This window comes from Cyprinodon variegatus, unplaced genomic scaffold, assembly GCF_000732505.1.
Source record: "Cyprinodon variegatus isolate N-32 unplaced genomic scaffold, C_variegatus-1.0 Scaffold11, whole genome shotgun sequence".
Taxonomy (NCBI): Eukaryota; Metazoa; Chordata; class Actinopteri; order Cyprinodontiformes; family Cyprinodontidae; genus Cyprinodon; species Cyprinodon variegatus.
In genome coordinates this window covers 2509377-2518551 of record NW_015150464.1, presented here as the reverse complement: position 1 = coordinate 2518551, position 9175 = coordinate 2509377, and the positions used below count along the sequence as shown (strand labels likewise).

The window sequence follows — 9175 nt, the reverse complement described above, 5'->3', positions numbered from 1 at the left end:
GCTGATTGGACGTTCGTTTGGTGAACGGCTCCAAATTTTCTTTAACGGAGAGTCTCCAGACTGATCTGCGAATGAAACCTTGAAAGCTCGCGAGATCAGGATGGTCTCACGAGGCTACCAGTAAAGCACATTCAAATGAAAATTGCTCTTAATTAAAAACACTGATCATTTATTGAAAGTTCTGTAATAATTTCATAGTTAAAGTATTTTCAGGAGTTTGTATCCTGAATGTGACCTGACTTTACCTTTAAAGAGGACTGGAAGCTGTTGCTTCATATTGGTTTTTCTTGTTTGTTTAGCATTATCATTATCTATACTCCTCAGCTTCCTAAAGATAAAAGGTTTGGAGGAACAGTTGCTTTTTAAACAGACTGGATCAATATACTGTTTACTGCAGCTTCACCATAAAGGCCAAAGGTCCATTTCTATCATGAGCCAAAAATGGTTCTTTAACAAAACAGCTGGACTGCAGTTTTTATCTTCCTTTATCTGAAGATTTTTCTCAATTCAAAGCTAGAAATGGAGAAGTTCTGAGCTGTTAATCTGGGTTTGGAAAAACAATCAAAATTCACAGAAAAAGTCTGCAGAGTGACTCCCCTGATGGTTGCCCATTTTCATGTCTTTGGTAGCCAAATTCATACCCCAAAAACAAAGTCTTCAGTTCAGGGTAGAATCATTCAGTTTGTGATGAGAGCTGTGATTTTAAGGCAATTTATATGAAAAAAAGTGCTATTTTGTTTTATATTTGAAGAGAAAAAACGTTTCGTGGAAAATCATTAAGAGACATAGGGAATTTGAACTAAACCTCCTCCTTAGTTATTGTAATCACTATTTGTATTCATTAATTTGTATTTATTGATGTACACTTCCCCTTTTTATATGTATATTACTGTTTGTTAGTTGTTTTGTTTATTATTCTTTTTTGCTTGTGCTTTTCTCTGTGTGTTTTGCCTTTTTTTTCATGTCTGGAGACATTTATTGATCTAATGGAGATATATGTGAATATTCTTAAGCTAGAAATCCCTTAAAAGATAAATTCAAATAAGAATAAACAAAAACTGAAGTCTAATTGTTTGACTTTTCAACCTTTTTTGGAGTTACCATCTCAATATAACTCAGAATGTCATGTCAGGTTTTTATTAGTTACTTTTTTTATTTATTTATTCTCTAATTGAACTGTAATTTAAAGGGATTCTTAAAGATTTACTATTTTTCTATGGTGTTTTGATTTTTTTAATGTGAGCTATGTAATGCAAAAGTCAATTATCCTGTGAATGAAAGATAAACTGCCCTTGCTTTAAATGGAAACAGCAATAGATTTTGGTTTGTGAGGGACAGAAATGAATACTTATCTTTTGATCAAGCCTGCACCAGGTGCATTCTGACTCCTAATGGCTGCACTAATGAAGGAGAAACCTGCAGACCTATGCCTCCCCCTTGACATATGCACGCTCCTCTTGACTCCTCACAGCAATGAATAGCCACTTACGCAGAGAAAATGGGCAAACCTCCCGAGGAACAATGCACATCTCACTGTTTATGGGATCCAAAATGGTTTTGAGGCCCAGGTCTTTGTGTCCACCCTGCATCTGTAACACCAGCCTGTCTGCACAGGACACCGCCCTCCCCCTGCTGCGTCCCCTCTTTGAGCCGCGTTCCTGGAAGAAGGCAGAGATGTAATCAATGAGTCATGTGTCCTGATTACCACCAGCTCCCTATGGAGCATCTTCAAAAGGCTCCAGAGGAGATGGAAAAGAGGGAGAAGCATAGCTCTCTATGGGGTAATTACAAGTTGAGGCTCTGTGGCTTTCACCCCCCTTTCAGTGGACGGTCAAGCTTAAAGACAGACCAGTTAACAATTCATCCAGTCCTGTTAGCACAGCGGGATACGCTCATAAGCACTGTCCACCCACTAGTGTTGACTGCCATGTAAAATTACATAAATCCCCCCTCTTGCATGCACACTGGTGAGGACGCAGTGGAGGACAGACAGGACTGGAGACAGACAGGGGGACGTCCAGATCTGGTGCAGCTGAGTACACGACTGTCCGTCCTAAAGAAAACACGCCGAGTGTTTGAGAGTTAAAAGGACCATAAAACTAGACAAACACAGTTAAGCACTGTCTGGCTGCCTTCAGGCCCTTTGTTTCCCTCCACCGCTTCCACCTCCAGCTTGTCCGACCACATGCACAGTGTTTACTTCAATCCCAGCCCACAGTCACACAGTAGTTCATTCTCTTACTGTATTTAGTTAAAACGCTGTTTAAATCTTATCAACAGGATGATAGATTAGATTTTTTGTTTCTTCTAGTGTTTCCCTTCTGCTTAGATACGATCTCTGCATCAATCTGGTTGTAAATTACATTTAATTGGCATGTTTAGAGTGATGACTGCATAGAAAAGTAATCGGAGGTGATAGCATGGAGACAGAGGGGCTGAAGATGTCTTAAGGTTAAGACTCCACTAAATCCTCTCTGCACAATGGAGAGCACAGACGGAGAAGGGTGATCAGAGGGAAAACAGTTATTAGCATTGGCTTTCTGCGATGAGGAGAAGAAGGTTGTGGGGATGTGTGTTTGCACATGTGCAGTGCAATGGGGTTAATCGCAAAATTACCGTGCGGGTCCTGGAGGTCTCCTGTAAAAACCGCTTTAGCTTTGATCGTTTTCGCTGCTCGAAATTAAGCCACATTGCAGAGATTAAGCATATTCAGCATGATCTTTGTTGAAAGACTGTGATACATGACATGACATGAAGGTGATGGTTTAACATTTCTTCATTTCATGTTATCTTTTTTTTATTTTAGCATCTGTAAAAGACAGTTTAAAGGATTCCTCACCTGGTGTTTTACATTTACAATCCTACTTAATTCATTTTAGGAGGAAAAATGAATAAATAGAGCACATTTACACCCTTTTCATACCAATACATATATATGTTTTATTTTGTAGAGATGAGAATAAGACTTTTGTACGGAGCCCCTCTTATGACATGGTCAAAAAAAATGTTTAATTGTGGCCGCGAAGTAGTATTTCGTGTGCACGTTAAACTTATAAGTTTAACGTGCACACGAAATACTACTTCGCGGCCACGCAATAAGTTTAACATGCGCACGAAACATTTATTAATAATATCAATAAATCCGCCCCTGTTTTCAGGCTTATGTTAACTGTAATGATTTATCTTGGACAGGCTGCTATGTAAACGGGCCTTTAGTCCTTCGTTTAGCTATGCTGCGGTTGTTTACACTACGCCTTTTCCACCTAAAATAGCGTCTTAGCAACAAATGTCACGTGACTGGTGGAGACCGACTGGGTAAGCAAATCGAGCGCGCCTTAGACCTTAGAGAAGGCGCGCTCGATTTGCTTACCTAGTTGTCCAGGAATGATGTTAATATTATTAATAAGTATTTCGTGCCCACCTTAAACTTATTGCGTGGCCAGGAAATAATATTTTGTGCGCACGATAAACTTATTGCGTGGCCACAAAATACTACTTTGTGCGCACGAAATACTACTTCGTGGCCACAATAAAAAAATTTTTTTGACCATGTCATCAGAGGGGCTCCGTACTTTTGCACATGCACGTGTAGTGTTAGCAAAATTAACAGTTTTCCACATTTCATTTACCATGGTCTCTGACACTATAGGTTATTGATGTCCTGCAGGTTAGTAGCTGATTGGTTAGAACAGAGGAATTAGTGGTGATAGCATCTAATGTTTGCATCCTTCCAGTACTGACGTCAATAGAGGGCTTTTCTGGTTTGCACCACCAGCGGACATGGAAAAAGTAAACAATCAGTTTTCACTATTCATATTTTTCAGAAGGTTTCAATTAAAGCCCATCACCAACACACACATCATTGAGCATTTTTTCTTTGGATAAACTTTACATGCACAAGTGCACTCTCATAAACAACTACAGGTGCTTGGTTCCAGGTACTCAGGGTTTAACTTCCATACAGAAAGCCCATGTTCTTATCTTCAGGTAACACAGAAAACATGTCAGATTAAATAATACTACTTCTTTTTTTTTTTTTCTAACAGTGTCCTGTCTGGCAATGTGGCAATAAGAATAATTGTCTTGATGCCAAAAAGAGACCAATAGATTTTACTTTCACAAGTGGAGCAGTATTACACTTGTTTCATGCATATAAATTGCTTTATTATAATTATGCAGGGAGTTTTACAGTTTATATGGACACTGCAATGTAAATAGAGCAGAAAAACAGAAGAAGAAAAAGGAAAAAAGAAAAAAAGAGAAAAGATGAAAGAAAGAAGAGATAGAAAGGAGATAATGACAAAACATTTTCAGTCTGCTTCATCACCTGCAACGAGATGAAAAAAAGAACAATAATACTACTTCAGCGTTAGTATCTAGGTGTTACTTTATTGTATGTCTCGTACCATGTCTGTTGGTTGTGCTGTTCTTTTTACATCTCTTTGCAGGTGATGAAGCAGACTGAAGGCCATTTATCATTATCTCCCTTTTATCTCCTCTTTCTTTCATCTTTTGCAAAATTTGCATGTACAGGTGCATCAGAATTATCTATATTTGTTTTCACTTAACACATATATACACTGAACAAAATAATGCGACCATTTTTGGCATTTACTTAATCATATTATTTACTTTAATACAATCGTTTTATGTCCTACCCTGCTAACATTAAACAATTGTGTTAGGGTAACTAAATAGGATTAAGTAAAAGCCCATTTTTTCAGTGTATGATCATTACAGAGAAAAATATTACAGTAAAATAGTAAAATAAAAGAGCAGTAAAATATTTCAAGCCTTTATTTCCTGCATTTTCCATAATTATGGCAGATATGCAGATAATGACAACCAAAACTTAAGAGTCTTAGAAAATTAGAACATTAGACAGAATCAATAAAATATAGAAATAGTCTCCAAAGAAGTGATTATAAATACATGCAGTCAGTACTTGGCTAGGGCTCCTTTTTCAGGTGGGCATTGAGGCGTTCAGCCTCTGCTTTTGCTTAGAGGTAATGTTATGTCTCATAGCTGCTATGAGAACAGCCTTAAGGACATCTGGGTTGTTGATTCTGCTATCTGTTATGTTCCTTTCAGCTTCTCAAAACACTTAATATAGAGTTTTCATTATAAGTCATAATCATCACAATAACAAGAAAAAAAAGACTTCAGATATTTGATTTATCTGGAAATAAATGTTTTTGCTTCCTAAAAGTTTGACAAAAACAAGGGTATTTTCAAGCTATTAAATAGATTTTAGGTTGCTGTATGTGTTCAAATGCTGATTACCTATAGACCATCATTATCCAACAGTGCCTCCAAGTGGACAAGGTATGCATTGCATCTTGAGAGTAGTTTCCAAATTAGGAAAGTTGAGAAGGAAGTCGTTACATTTGCTGTGCAAGTAAAAAAAAGAAGTACCTCTGGGAGTGTTTTTACTGCACCATACTACCGCCTGCTGCTATTATATTCACTCATTTTAGCTACTCTACCGACCTTAACTTAAAAAAATATGTGTTTTAATTAAAATTGCAATATTTATGTAAAAGGAAGCTTCTAGATGTATACCCACTTTTATTTTTTTTGCAATTATTTTCTATTTGCTAAGCTTGCTGGGCCATTTTAAAGTAAAATATTGTAGCAAGCATTAGTTATTATTATTGTTAAATCCATTATTTCAAACAGATGGAGTCCCTAGAGATATTGTACTTAATGTCCTTTTTATTTCAACAAACAATTAATCCAGAAATTATTTGATATGGGATTAAAGACGGGACACTAAAGTGGACTTTGATTTTCAATTGCTTTGGGGTTATTTTGTGAGAATTTAATTAAATTCCCAGTTTAAATGAATATGTTTCCTGTTCCAAAAATGCAAGAAACACAGTTTCTGCTTAGAAAAACTCAATTTGTGTTCAGAAGTTTCACTGTGTTTTATATGAAATGCATTTTATCTCCGCTTTTTTAACATGTAAAAGTGAACCCCCTCGGGATTCATCTATTCTTAATGAGACGTTTAGAGTTTCTGTTGTAATGATGATGTAGCTGTTTGCATTTATAGTCATAATCACCATTGGAGCCTTATCAGAATATGATTGAAAACTCAATCATAGTTCTGAAATGGTCAGCCTGCAGGCAACACAGCAGTGAATGCAGGCCTTACTTGTCAGCAGTAACAGTTTGATCATTTTATTTTGATTTTTTAAGAACTCTAGGTATGTTTCAGATTGTCAAGGAGTTTTATTTTTGACTTATTTTCATTAGTTGAAAATTGTCAACTTGATGACTTAATTATGTCTGAAACTCAAGTATTAATTTAGGCCTAAAAACACATATTTTTTTATAGTCCCATTATATGTCTTGCAAAAGACAAGTTTTTTTGCACGAAATGCAGTTGGCCAACAGACCTATAGAAAGTGGTGCAACACTTTGAACTGAAAGAAATGTTTGCATAACTGTCAAGATTTCTTTTATTAATTCAAAACTCAAAAGTGTAATCCATTTGTATTCAGCCTCTAAACTTTCTGGTTTATTGTTCAAAGTCGGGCTGCAACTAATGATTATTTTGCAAATCAATTAATCTGTTGATTATTTTTCCGATTAATAATCGTATAGCCAAAGATTCCTTAGAGAAGAATTTTTACAAAATTAAACCAAGTAAAACTCAAAATTTGAAACTTGTGGAGTTCTGGATATTGACAGATGCAATAAAATACAAATACAACTTAAATACAAAATATATAATTTTTTACTATTTTTTGGCTGCTCTTTCAGCTAAAGGCATGTTTTAGAGTCTCTATACTCCAGTTAACGATTAATAAAAAATTAGTTGGCTAGCCATCCATCCTAGTCTATCAGAATTGTCTCTTCCAGACCCTTAATAAATTGTGAAAACTGATGTCTTCGATTTCAATTTGGATACACAGTTTTGTAGAAAATTATGGGTCACAATTTCAGTGTTGGGATTTAGAAAGATATCCCAGAAGACATCCAATTCCACTAAAAGGAAGATCTACAGCGCAATGACTCAGGTAAGCACTTCTCAGATTTAGATGTAAAAAATGTTGTTACTTATACATTATTTCCCTTTTCCTTCACAATAATAGTAAAACATGTCTTTCTATTTTATAAAACAATGAATGTCTGTAGGAGCTTTAACTGCATTTAAATGAACTAGAAAACTGATCATCTTAAAATAATTCAAGGAACAAATATGATTCTGTTGTAATTGTTAATTTTATGTTAGCCTTGATGTAAAGGTATAAAAATAAAGAATGCATTTCAGTTACTACAATCAACAATTGCTTTTTAAATAAAAAAATCTGCTTCTTTTTTTAAATAAATCATTTATTTTTTTATTCAAAGAGGTGTACAGAGAACATATACAAAAAGGAGAAAAAAAATCAATATTAGCCAGGGGGTGATTCATGAAGAAGAGCATTGAATAGTCGTTAATGCCTTTTGGGTTTGAGAGTTTCTCAGCATTTTAATGTAAGCAACGGTGTTATTCTACAAATAAATAAAGTTGGGTTTCTGTTGTCTGTACTTGCATTTGGGGGTGTTGAATTTGGACAGGATAACTATGGAAGAGGATTAGGGCCACTAATAAAAAAAAATGTAAACTGATTTTTAGATTTTATTTCAGTATAATAAGTGTCAGAATCCGACTTTTATCTCAGAATTCTGTTTTTTCTTTTCTTAGAATTCTGACTTTTTCTGACATTAAAGTCTCAATTCTGAGATTAAAGTCAGAATTCTGACTTTTTTTTCCATATTAAACTGAAAAAAAAAATAATTTTAAAAAATAGGTCACCATTTTTCTTTTTTTTAGTGCCCCTAATCCTCTTCCGTAGATAACCACCATAGGTTCATGATGAAAAAAAAACAACAAAAAACAAAAAAAACAACAACAACTCAGCATTCCATTGTCTAGAAAAAGCAAAAACAAAATTTTCCTTTATAAGAGCAAAGTTCTTCCAGAGATTTCAAAACGAAAGTTGCTAATAAGGCCTCCTGTATGAAGGGGGAAAAAGTAACCAAAAGTAGTTTAGGAAAACAAAAAATTCCCAACTGTTCCTGAAGGCAGCATCACACCCTAATTTTTCCCGAACATCCGGGACCTTTTCAGCTCGTTGGTGTGGAAGCTGAAGGGGAGCGAAGAAAGGCGGACCGATGACAGCTGTCAGAGGGGACAAAAACACAACCATTCTCTGAACTTAACCCGAATGGCTCTGCCCCAAAGCACCGGCAGATAGAGGACAAAAACCCCGGCAGGATTACCGGTTTACCCCAAAGTGTCGTAAAGGTAAAGTTTGAATTTTCGGCTTGGAAAAAATGACGGCAGAATGAGTCCCAGTTTGTCCCTGGCTCTGACTCTCAGGGGTCCAGGTTAGCCTCGCAGCTAACTTTGTTAACCGCTCAGCTTTTATTTCTCTTTCTGGGCCCTAGTTGGGTGTTTTCTTGTTTTTTGTTGATTGTTTTTTATTCATATCGGAGGGATTTTCGGTCATTAAAGCGTTAAGGTTTATAAAACCCACAGGAAGAGTTAAAAAAAGAAACTTGAAGGTTTATTCCAGCAGGAAGGAATGCTAGTTAGCTGTTCCATTTAGCTTCAAGGAGCTGTGTGGCTAAACACGTTAACATAAACTATTTTTAATTGTATATTTAACCAAAGGTTGAATCAAGCGTATGGTAGTTTATTCCCATAATGATAGGAAACAAACCATTTGTTTTTTTGCGTTTTGTATTTCTTAACGGTCCAGTTAAAACCAGCTGATTGTAGTTTCGTTTAGGTGTGTTGGTTTAACACCTTTCCGACCATTTCCTGGAGATTCAGATGGAAGGTGTTGTTAGAAATGTTAAACTGGAGCTGTTTTAATTCATTAGCTACTCTTCTGTTGATCAGCTGCGTTTTAGACCTGTAGCTTTGAGTTTTCAATCCAAAGGAATTAGATCATTAAATATTTCCACTGAGAGCTCATACCTTTCTTTGGATCCATTGACTCACCCGCGTCATCAGGCATTTTATTAATGTACAGCTAGGACAATTAATGTTCCTACAGGGAAACATGAATATCTATAGGTCTGTATCATTCATTCAGTTTATTTATGCACAACACATGTCATCTCAAGGCACTTTACCAGTGGTGTCAAAAGTTCACACATTTGTTACTTAAGTAGA

The 9175-nt window shown here is 35.8% G+C and overlaps 1 protein-coding gene across 9 annotated transcripts in view; it reads left to right on the top strand.

Annotated features, from left to right (window-relative positions):
- The first annotated feature begins 8105 nt into the window (after positions 1-8105).
- The window catches only part of lrrfip2 (leucine rich repeat (in FLII) interacting protein 2), a 62392-nt gene continuing 61322 nt past the window's right edge, over positions 8106-9175 (top strand). For all 9 annotated transcript variants that reach the window (XM_015380730.1, XM_015380721.1, XM_015380737.1 and 6 more), the window contains exon 1: positions 8106-8299. The gene's annotated coding sequence lies outside the window, so the exon portion shown is untranslated. The remainder of the gene's footprint in view (positions 8300-9175) is intronic.